Genomic DNA, 9409 nt, shown 5'->3' with positions numbered 1-9409 from the left:
CTGTAGACTAAATGTAGACTATAGGTGTATACAGTACTGTAGACTATATGTAGACTATAGGTGTATACAGTACTGTAGACTATAGATGTATACAGTACTGTAGACTATAGGTGTATACAGTACTGTAGACTATAGGTGTATACAGTACTGTAGACTATATGTAGGCTATAGGTGTATACAGTACTGTAGACTATATGTAGACTATAGGTGTATACAGTACTGTAGACTATATGTAGACTATAGGTGTATACAGTACTGTAGACTATAGATGTATACAGTACTGTAGACTATAGGTGTATACAGTACTGTAGACTATATGAAGACTATAGGTGTATACAGTACTGTAGACTATATGAAGACTATAGGTGCATACAGTACTGTAGACTATAGGTGTATACAGTACTGTAGACTATATGAAGACTATAGGTGTATACAGTACTGTAGACTATATGTAGACTATAGGTGTATACAGTACTGTAGACTATAGGTGTATACAGTACTGTAGACTATATGAAGACTATAGGTGTATACAGTACTGTAGACTATATGAAGACTATAGGTGTATACAGTACTGAAGACTATAGGTGTATACAGTACTGTAGACTATATGAAGACTATAGGTGTATACAGTACTGTAGACTATATGAAGACTATAGGTGTATACAGTACTGTAGACTATAGGTGTATACAGTACTGTAGACTATATGTAGACTATAGGTGTATACAGTACTGTAGACTATATGTAGACTATAGGTGTATACAGTACTGTAGACTATATGAAGACTATAGGTGTATACAGTACTGTAGACTATATGTAGACTATAGGTGTATACAGTACTGTAGACTATATGTAGACTATAGGTGTATACAGTACTGTAGACTATAGGTGTATACAGTACTGTAGACTATATGAAGACTATAGGTGTATACAGTACTGTAGACTATATGTAGACTATAGGTGTATACAGTACTGTAGACTATATGAAGACTATAGGTGTATACAGTACTGTAGACTATATGTAGACTATAGGTGTATACAGTACTGTAGACTATATGTAGACTATAGGTGTATACAGTACTGTAGACTATATGAAGACTATAGGTGTATACAGTACTGTAGACTATAGGTGTATACAGTACTGTAGACTATAGGTGTAGACTATAGGTGTATACAGTACTGTAGACTATAGGTGTATACAGTACTGTAGACTATATGAAGACTATAGGTGTATACAGTACTGTAGACTATAGGTGTATACAGTACTGTAGACTATAGGTGTATACAGTACTGTAGACTATAGGTGTATACAGTACTGTAGACTAAATGTAGACTATAGGTGTATACAGTACTGTAGACTATATGAAGACTATAGGTGTATACAGTACTGTAGACTATAGGTGTATACAGTACTGTAGACTATATGAAGACTATAGGTGTATACAGTACTGTAGACTATATGTAGACTATAGGTGTATACAGTACTGTAGACTATATGAAGACTATAGGTGTATACAGTACTGTAGACTATATGTAGACTATAGGTGTATACAGTACTGTAGACTATATGTAGACTATAGGTGTATACAGTACTGTAGACTATATGAAGACTATAGGTGTATACAGTACTGTAGACTATAGGTGTATACAGTACTGTAGACTATAGGTGTAGACTATAGGTGTATACAGTACTGTAGACTATAGGTGTATACAGTACTGTAGACTATATGAAGACTATAGGTGTATACAGTACTGTAGACTATAGGTGTATACAGTACTGTAGACTATAGGTGTATACAGTACTGTAGACTATAGGTGTATACAGTACTGTAGACTATAGGTGTATACAGTACTGTAGACTATAGGTGTATACAGTACTGTAGACTATATGAAGACTATAGGTGTATACAGTACTGTAGACTATAGGTGTATACAGTACTGTAGACTATATGTAGACTATAGGTGTATACAGTACTGTAGACTATAGGTGTATACAGTACTGTAGACTATAGGTGTATACAGTACTGTAGACTATATGTAGACTATAGGTGTATACAGTACTGTAGACTATATGAAGACTATAGGTGTATACAGTACTGTAGACTATATGAAGACTATAGGTGTATACAGTACTGTAGACTATAGGTGTATATAGTACTGTAGACTATATGTAGGCTATAGGTGTATACAGTACTGTAGACTATAGGTGTATACAGTACTGTAGACTATAGGTGTATACAGTACTGTAGACTATATGTAGGCTATAGGTGTATACAGTACTGTAGACTATAGGTGTATACAGTACTGTAGACTATAGGTGCATACAGTACTGTAGACTATAGGTGTATACAGTACTGTAGACTATAGGTGCATACAGTACTGTAGACTATATGTAGACTATAGGTGTATACAGTACTGTAGACTATAGGTGTATACAGTACTGTAGACTATATGTAGACTATAGGTGTATACAGTACTGTAGACTATAGGTGTATACTGTAGACTATAGGTGTATACAGTACTGTAGACTATAGGTGTATACAGTACTGTAGACTATATGTAGACTATAGGTGTATACAGTACTGTAGACTATATGTAGGCTATAGGTGTATACAGTACTGTAGACTATATGAAGACTATAGGTGTATACAGTACTGTAGACTATATGTAGACTATAGGTGTATACAGTACTGTAGACTATAGGTGTATACAGTACTGTAGACTATAGGTGTAGAACTGGTTGCAACAGTGTTGTTTTTACGTCATTTGAAACCCCCCAAAAAATTCAATCTGATAACGTTGAATCAACGTTGAAAACTGGTTGGATTTGCGAAAAGAGAATTTCGTCTTTTTTTTTCACATAAACTTTTTAGCTAAATCCAATGATATGGTAAAATGTTTTGTTGATTTCACGTTGAAATCATGTCAGTTAACATCTGAAACCAAATCAAAGCTAGACGTTGAACTGACGTCTGTCCCCAGTGGGTAGGGTCCAGAGTTTTCTCTGGGCACATCTTCAAGGAAAACTCCAGTCACTACTCATCACTGTACAAAAACAAACCCTACGGTAGGCCAAACATGATGTCCCGTGTGGCTCAGTTGGTAGAGCGTGGTGTTTGCAACGCCAGGGTTGTGGGTTCGATTCCCTCGGGGGACCAGTACGGAGAAAAATGTATGAAATGTATGTATTCACTACTGTAAAATGCTCTGGATGAGAGCGTCTGCTAAATGACTAAAATGTAAATGATGTCAGACAGTAGTCGCACATCATTCAATGTTGTCTTGGTAAGCAACTAAGGTGTAGATTTGGCCTTGTATTTTAAGTAGCTAGCCTGACTGTAGCTAGCCTGACTGTAGCTAGCCTGACTGTAGCTAGCCAGCGCATGCAGGATTTGGTTCTGGGTTCTGAGATGAATGAGACAGTAATGATGTTCCCTGTGTTACTAAGCATCATGACAAACCCAGGGTAGTGTGCCAACATGATTCAGTGACTGTTGTTTGAGAACGCTTTACACTGAGCGTACAAAACATTAGGAACACTTTATACTGAGCGTACAAAACATTAGGAACACTTTATACTGAGCGTACAAAACATTAGGAACACTATACTGAGCGTACAAAACATTAGGAACGCTTTGTACTGGGCGTACAAAACATTAGGAACACTTTATACTGAGCGTACAAAACATTAGGAACACAAATGTTGAGTTGCACCTCCTTTAGCCCTCAGAACAGCCTCAATTCACCAGGTCATGGACTCTACAAGGTGTCGAAAGCGTTCCACAGGGATGCTGGACCATGTTGAAGTGGATTTAACAAGTGACATCAATAAGGGATCATAGCTTTCACCTGGATTCACCTGGTCAGTCTATGTCATGGAAAGAGACAGGTGTTCTTAATGTTTTGTCCACTCAGTGTATATTTATTAATAATGAATAACATTCCCCTGAGGCGACGTGGATGGAATTAGTCATATTTTAGTGAGGATTTATAACCAAGTGAACGGACATAAGATTTAACGATACCATATGCACATGATGAGAACGACATCGTAGTTATGTATGAAGAGTGATAGGGCGATTGCTCTGTCTGTTTACATGGATCTTTTAACTGGGTGTGGTGACAGCGTACAAATGTTTTATTTGGAGTGATTTTATATTCCTGTTTGTTTTTGTAATGTTGTTTATTAATAAATAAAATAAAATGTAATGTTATCACAAAGACTGTGGCAGTCAATTTCATTTAAAATTCTTCGGGCACTCCTCTCTCTATAAAGAGGTCTCAGTCTCACTGTGAGGTCTCAGTCTCACTGTGAGGTCTCAGTCCCACTGTAACATCTCAGTCTCACTGTGAGGTCTCAGTCCCACTGTGAGGTCTCAGTCCCACTGTGAGGTCTCAGTCCCACTGTGAGGTCTCAGTCTCACTGTGAGGTCTCAGTCTCACTGTGAGGTCTCAGTCTCACTGTGAGGTCTCAGTCTCTCTGTGAGGTCTCAGTCTCACTGTGAGGTGTCAGTCTCACTGTGAGGACCACTGTGAGGTCTCAGTCTCACTGTGAGGTCTCAGTCTCACTGTGAGGTCTCAGTCTCTCTGTGAGGTCTCAGTCTCACTGTGAGGTGTCAGTCTCACTGTGAGGACCACTGTGAGGTCTCAGTCTCACTGTGAGGTCTCAGTCTCACTGTGAGGTCTCAGTCTCACTGTGAGGTCTCAGTCCCACTGTGAGGTCTCAGTCCCACTGTGAGGTCTCAGTCTCACTGTGAGGTCTCAGTCCCACTGTGAGGTGTCAGTCCCACTGTGAGGTCTCAGTCTCACTGTGAGGTGTCAGTCCCACTGTGAGGTCTGAGTCCCACTGTGAGGTCTCAGTCTCACTGTGAGGTCTCAGTCCCTCTGTGAGGTCTCAGTCCCACTGTGAGGTCTCAGTCCCTCTGTGAGGTCTCAGTCCCACTGTGAGGTCTCAGTCCCTCTGTGAGGTCTCAGTCTCACTGTGAGGTCTCAGTCCCACTGTGAGGTCTCAGTCTCACTGTGAGGTCTCAGTCTCACTGTGAGGTCTCAGTCCCACTGTGAGGTCTCAGTCCCACTGTGAGGTCTCAGTCCCTCTGTGAGGTCTCAGTCTCACTGTGAGGTCTCAGTCTCACTGTGAAGTTTCAGTCTCACTGTGAGGTCTCAGTCCCACTGTGAGGTCTCAGTCTCACTGTGAGGTCTCAATCTCTCTGTGAGGTCTCAGTCTCACTGTGAGGTCTCAGTCCCACTGTGAGGTCTCAGTCCCTCTGTGAGGTGTCAGTCTCACTGTGAGGTCTCAGTCCCACTGTGAGGTCTCAGTCCCACTGTGAGGTCTCAGTCCCTCTGTGAGGTCTCAGTCTCACTGTGAGGTCTCAGTCTCACTGTGAGGTCTCAGTCTCTCTGTGAGGTCTCAGTCTCACTGTGAGGTCTCAGTCTCACTGTGAGGTCTCAGTCTCTCTGTGAGGTCTCAGTCTCTCTGTGAGGTCTCAGTCTAACTGTAGCGTCTGAGTCTCACTGTGAGGTCTCAGTCCCACTGTGAGGTCTCAATCTCACTGTGAGGTCTCAGTCCCTCTGTGAAGTCTCAGTCCCACTGTAACGTCTCAGTCTCACTGTGAGGTCTCAGTCTCACTGTGAAGTCTCAGTCCCTCTGTGAGATCTCAATCTCACTGTGAGTTGTCAGTCCCACTGTGAGGTCTCAGTCCCACTGTGAGGTCTCAATCTCACTGTGAGGTGTCAGTCCCACTGTGAGGTCTCAATCTCACTGTGAGGTGTCAGTCCCACTGTGAGGTGTCAGTCTCACTGTGAGGTGTCAGTCCCACTGTGAGGTCTCAGTCTCACTGTGAGGTGTCAGTCCCACTGTGAGGTGTCAGTCCCACTGTGAGGTCTCAGTCCCTCTGTGAGGTCTCAGTCCCTCTGTGAGGTCTCAGTCCCACTGTGAGGTGTCAGTCCCACTGTGAGGTCTCAGTCCCTCTGTGAGGACCAGCACGGCCAGCGTGACCAGCGTGACCAGTGAGACCAGCTGAACTGGGGTCATAGACTTTACATGAGAGATAGATGGGCTGCTCAGGTTACATCTGTTCTCTAGACATGATGTTGATGAAGAGGCGTCTCTTACGACAGAGGAGGAGAGGACAGCATATAGTATTTTCCGATTTCAACATTTAAATAAATATCCCAATAAATCCCTTACAGTACATCACAATCTATCTCATATTCCACAACACATATCATATCCCCTGTAATAGTAGACTAAGATTATATGTCACGTCCTGACCAGTAAAAGGGGGTTATTTGTTATTGTAGTTTGGTCAGGGCGTGGCAGGGGGGTGTTTGTTTAGTGTGGTTCGGGTTTTGTTGGGCAATGTTCTATGTTAGTCTATTTCTATGTCTGTGTCTAGTTAGTCTAGTTCTATGCTTAGTTTATTGGTTTGACCTTCAATTGGAGGCAGCTGTTCCTCGTTGCCTCTAATTGAAGGTCCTATTTAATAGGGGTGTTTGTTCATTGGGATTTGTGGGTAGTTGTTTTTCCCCGTATTGTCATTTTGTCCTTACGGGACTGGTTTTTCGGCGTTGTTTTGTTTCAGTGGTTTTTTTGTATCACGTTCCTTCTAAAAAATAAAGAAGAAGATGATGAGCGTGCACATTCCCGTTGCATTTTGGTCCGCTCCTTACGACGAACGTGACTGTCACGTCCTGGCCAGTATAAGGGTTAATTAGTATTGTAGTTTGGTCAGGACGTGGCAGAGGGTATTTGTTTTATGTGGTTCAGGGTGGTGTGTTTGTTTAAAGGGTGTTTGATTTAGTATTTCCGGGGTTTTGGTTTATGGTCTAGGTTTATGTATGTCTATGTGGAGTCTAGTGAGTGTATGTCTATGGGTGATTAATTGGGGTTGGGACTCTCAATTAAAGGCAGGTGTTTTCTCTTTGCCTTTGATTGAGAGTCCCATATATTGGGGTGTGTTTGTGTTTGTGATTCGTGGGTGATTGTTCTGTGTTTCGCCTTGTGCCTTGCAGACTGTCAGTAAATCGTTTGTTTGCTTGTTTGTTGTTTTTGTATTCGTTTTGGAGTGAATAAATGTTCCAAAATGAACAACCGCATGCCTGCTGCGTTTTGGTCTACCTTTTCAGACGACGATTTCGCATTATCGTCAGAAGACGAAGATAATCGTGACATTAAACAACAGGTGACCTCTCGCTTCATTGTTTCATGAATGATTTAATAATAATTGTTACTTATGACTTCTGAAACATCATGACCCCGTCTCTGACAACACTCCTTTCTGACCCACTTCTATGTCTCTACGCTGAGAAAAATGACAGTCTCGTGACAGCCCCAACGTCTATGCTGAATAAATGACAGTCTGATGACAGCCCAACGTCTACGCTGAGTAAATGACAGTCTCGTGACAGCCCCAACGTCTATGCTGAGTAAATGACAGTCTCGTGACAGCCCCAACGTCTACGCTGAGTAAATGACAGTCTCGTGACAGCCCCAACGTCTATGCTGAGTAAATGACAGTCTCGTGACAGCCCCAACGTCTATGCTGAGTAAATGACAGTCTAGTGACAGCCCAACGTCTATGCTGAGTAAATGACAGTCTCGTGACAGCCCAACGTCTATGCTGAGTAAATGACAGTCTCGTGACAGCCCAACGTCTATGCTGAGTAAATGACAGTCTCATGACAGCCCAACGTCTATGCTGAGTAAATGACAGTCTCGTGACAGCCCCAACGTCTATGCTGAGTAAATGACAGTCTCGTGACAGCCCCAACGTCTATGCTGAGTAAATGACAGTCTCGTGACAGCCCCAACGTCTATGCTGAGTAAATGACAGTCTCGTGACAGCCCCAACGTCTACGCTGAGTAAATGACAGTCTCGTGACAGCCCCAACGTCTATGCTGAGTAAATGACAGTCTCGTGACAGCCCCAACGTCTATGCTGAGTAAATGACAGTCTAGTGACAGCCCAACGTCTATGCTGAGTAAATGACAGTCTCGTGACAGCCCAACGTCTATGCTGAGTAAATGACAGTCTCGTGACAGCCCAACGTCTATGCTGAGTAAATGACAGTCTCATGACAGCCCAACGTCTATGCTGAGTAAATGACAGTCTCATGACAGCCCAACGTCTATGCTGAGTAAATGACAGTCTGATGACAGCCCAACGTCTATGCTGAGTAAATGACAGTCTAGTGACAGCCCAACGTCTATGCTGAGTAAATGACAGTCTCGTGACAGCCCAACGTCTACGCTGAGTAAATGACAGTCTCGTGACAGCCCAACGTCTATGCTGAGTAAATGACAGTCTGATGACAGCCCAACGTTTACGCCGAGTAAATGACAGTCTCGTGACAGCCCCAACGTCTATGCTGAGTAAATGACAGTCTGATGACAGCCCAACGTCTATGCTGAGTAAATGACAGTCTCGTGACAGCCCAACGTCTACGCTGAGTAAATGACAGTCTGATGACAGCCCAACGTCTATGCTGAGTAAATGACAGTCTCGTGACAGCCCAACGTCTATGCTGAGTAAATGACAGTCTGATGACAGCCCAACGTCTATGCTGAGTAAATGACAGTCTCGTGACAGCCCCAACGTCTATGCTGAGTAAATGACAGTCTCGTGACAGCCCCAACGTCTATGCTGAGTAAATGACAGTCTCGTGACAGCCCAACGTCTATGTTGAGTAAATGACAGTCTCGTGACAGCCCAACGTCTATGCTGAGTAAATGACAGTCTGGTGACAGCCCAACGTCTATGCTGAGTAAATGACAGTCTCGTGACAGCCCCAACGTCATGAGGGGCGGAAAAGGTGAATGTTCTACAACCCCCCAATACATGTACAGTATATACACAGGTAGTAGTTACAGTTTATACACAGGTAGTAGTTACAGTATATACACAGGTAGTAGTTACAGTATATACACAGGTAGTAGTTATTATAGCATCTCAACTGACATTTCTTTGAAAAGCAGATTGTTCTGTGAACGACCAGTGAAGGGTGAGGGGTGAGGGGTGAGGGGATAGACGAGTGAAGGATGGAGGGGCGAGAGGGGGCGGGAGGGGTGAGGGGTGAGGGGTGAGGGGCGGGAGGGGTGCTGGAAACTATTAGATGATCTGGGGTTATTTTAGTAAACAAACAGAAGAGGGGGAACATTACACCACGTGAGTCATGTGGACTGTCGGTTGCTTCACTGGCTTCATGACAGGCAGATGTGACAGCCTGGAGCCCACAGGGAGAAACAGTTTCACAAGACCACCTGAGAGATGATGAAATGGATTCAACTGAAGAGGGACAGAAACAGGTGGAGAAGAGAGAGAGAGAGAGACGGGATGGTCAGGTGCTGCCTGACAGACACAACACAAACACAGACAGAGAGAGAGAGAGAGAGAGAGAGAGAGAGAGAGAGAG

General features: G+C 43.1%; 1 protein-coding gene and 1 long non-coding RNA gene across 2 annotated transcripts in view; both read left to right on the top strand.

Moving 5' to 3' along the window:
* LOC115187885 (CUB and sushi domain-containing protein 3-like) overlaps positions 1 to 9409 on the top strand; it is a 1475978-nt gene that overhangs the window by 516911 nt on the left and 949658 nt on the right.
* LOC115187890 (uncharacterized) lies at positions 159 to 4221 on the top strand. The gene is made up of 2 exons (XR_003876160.1): positions 159 to 207; positions 2702 to 4221. It is a non-coding gene; the product is annotated as an uncharacterized LOC115187890 (long non-coding RNA).

The sequence above is a fragment of the Salmo trutta genome, unplaced genomic scaffold (genome assembly GCF_901001165.1).
Source record: "Salmo trutta unplaced genomic scaffold, fSalTru1.1, whole genome shotgun sequence".
In the NCBI taxonomy this organism is placed as follows: Eukaryota; Metazoa; Chordata; class Actinopteri; order Salmoniformes; family Salmonidae; genus Salmo; species Salmo trutta.
The sequence above is the reverse complement of the archived record's forward strand: the minus strand, read 5'-3'. Positions and strand labels throughout refer to the sequence as shown.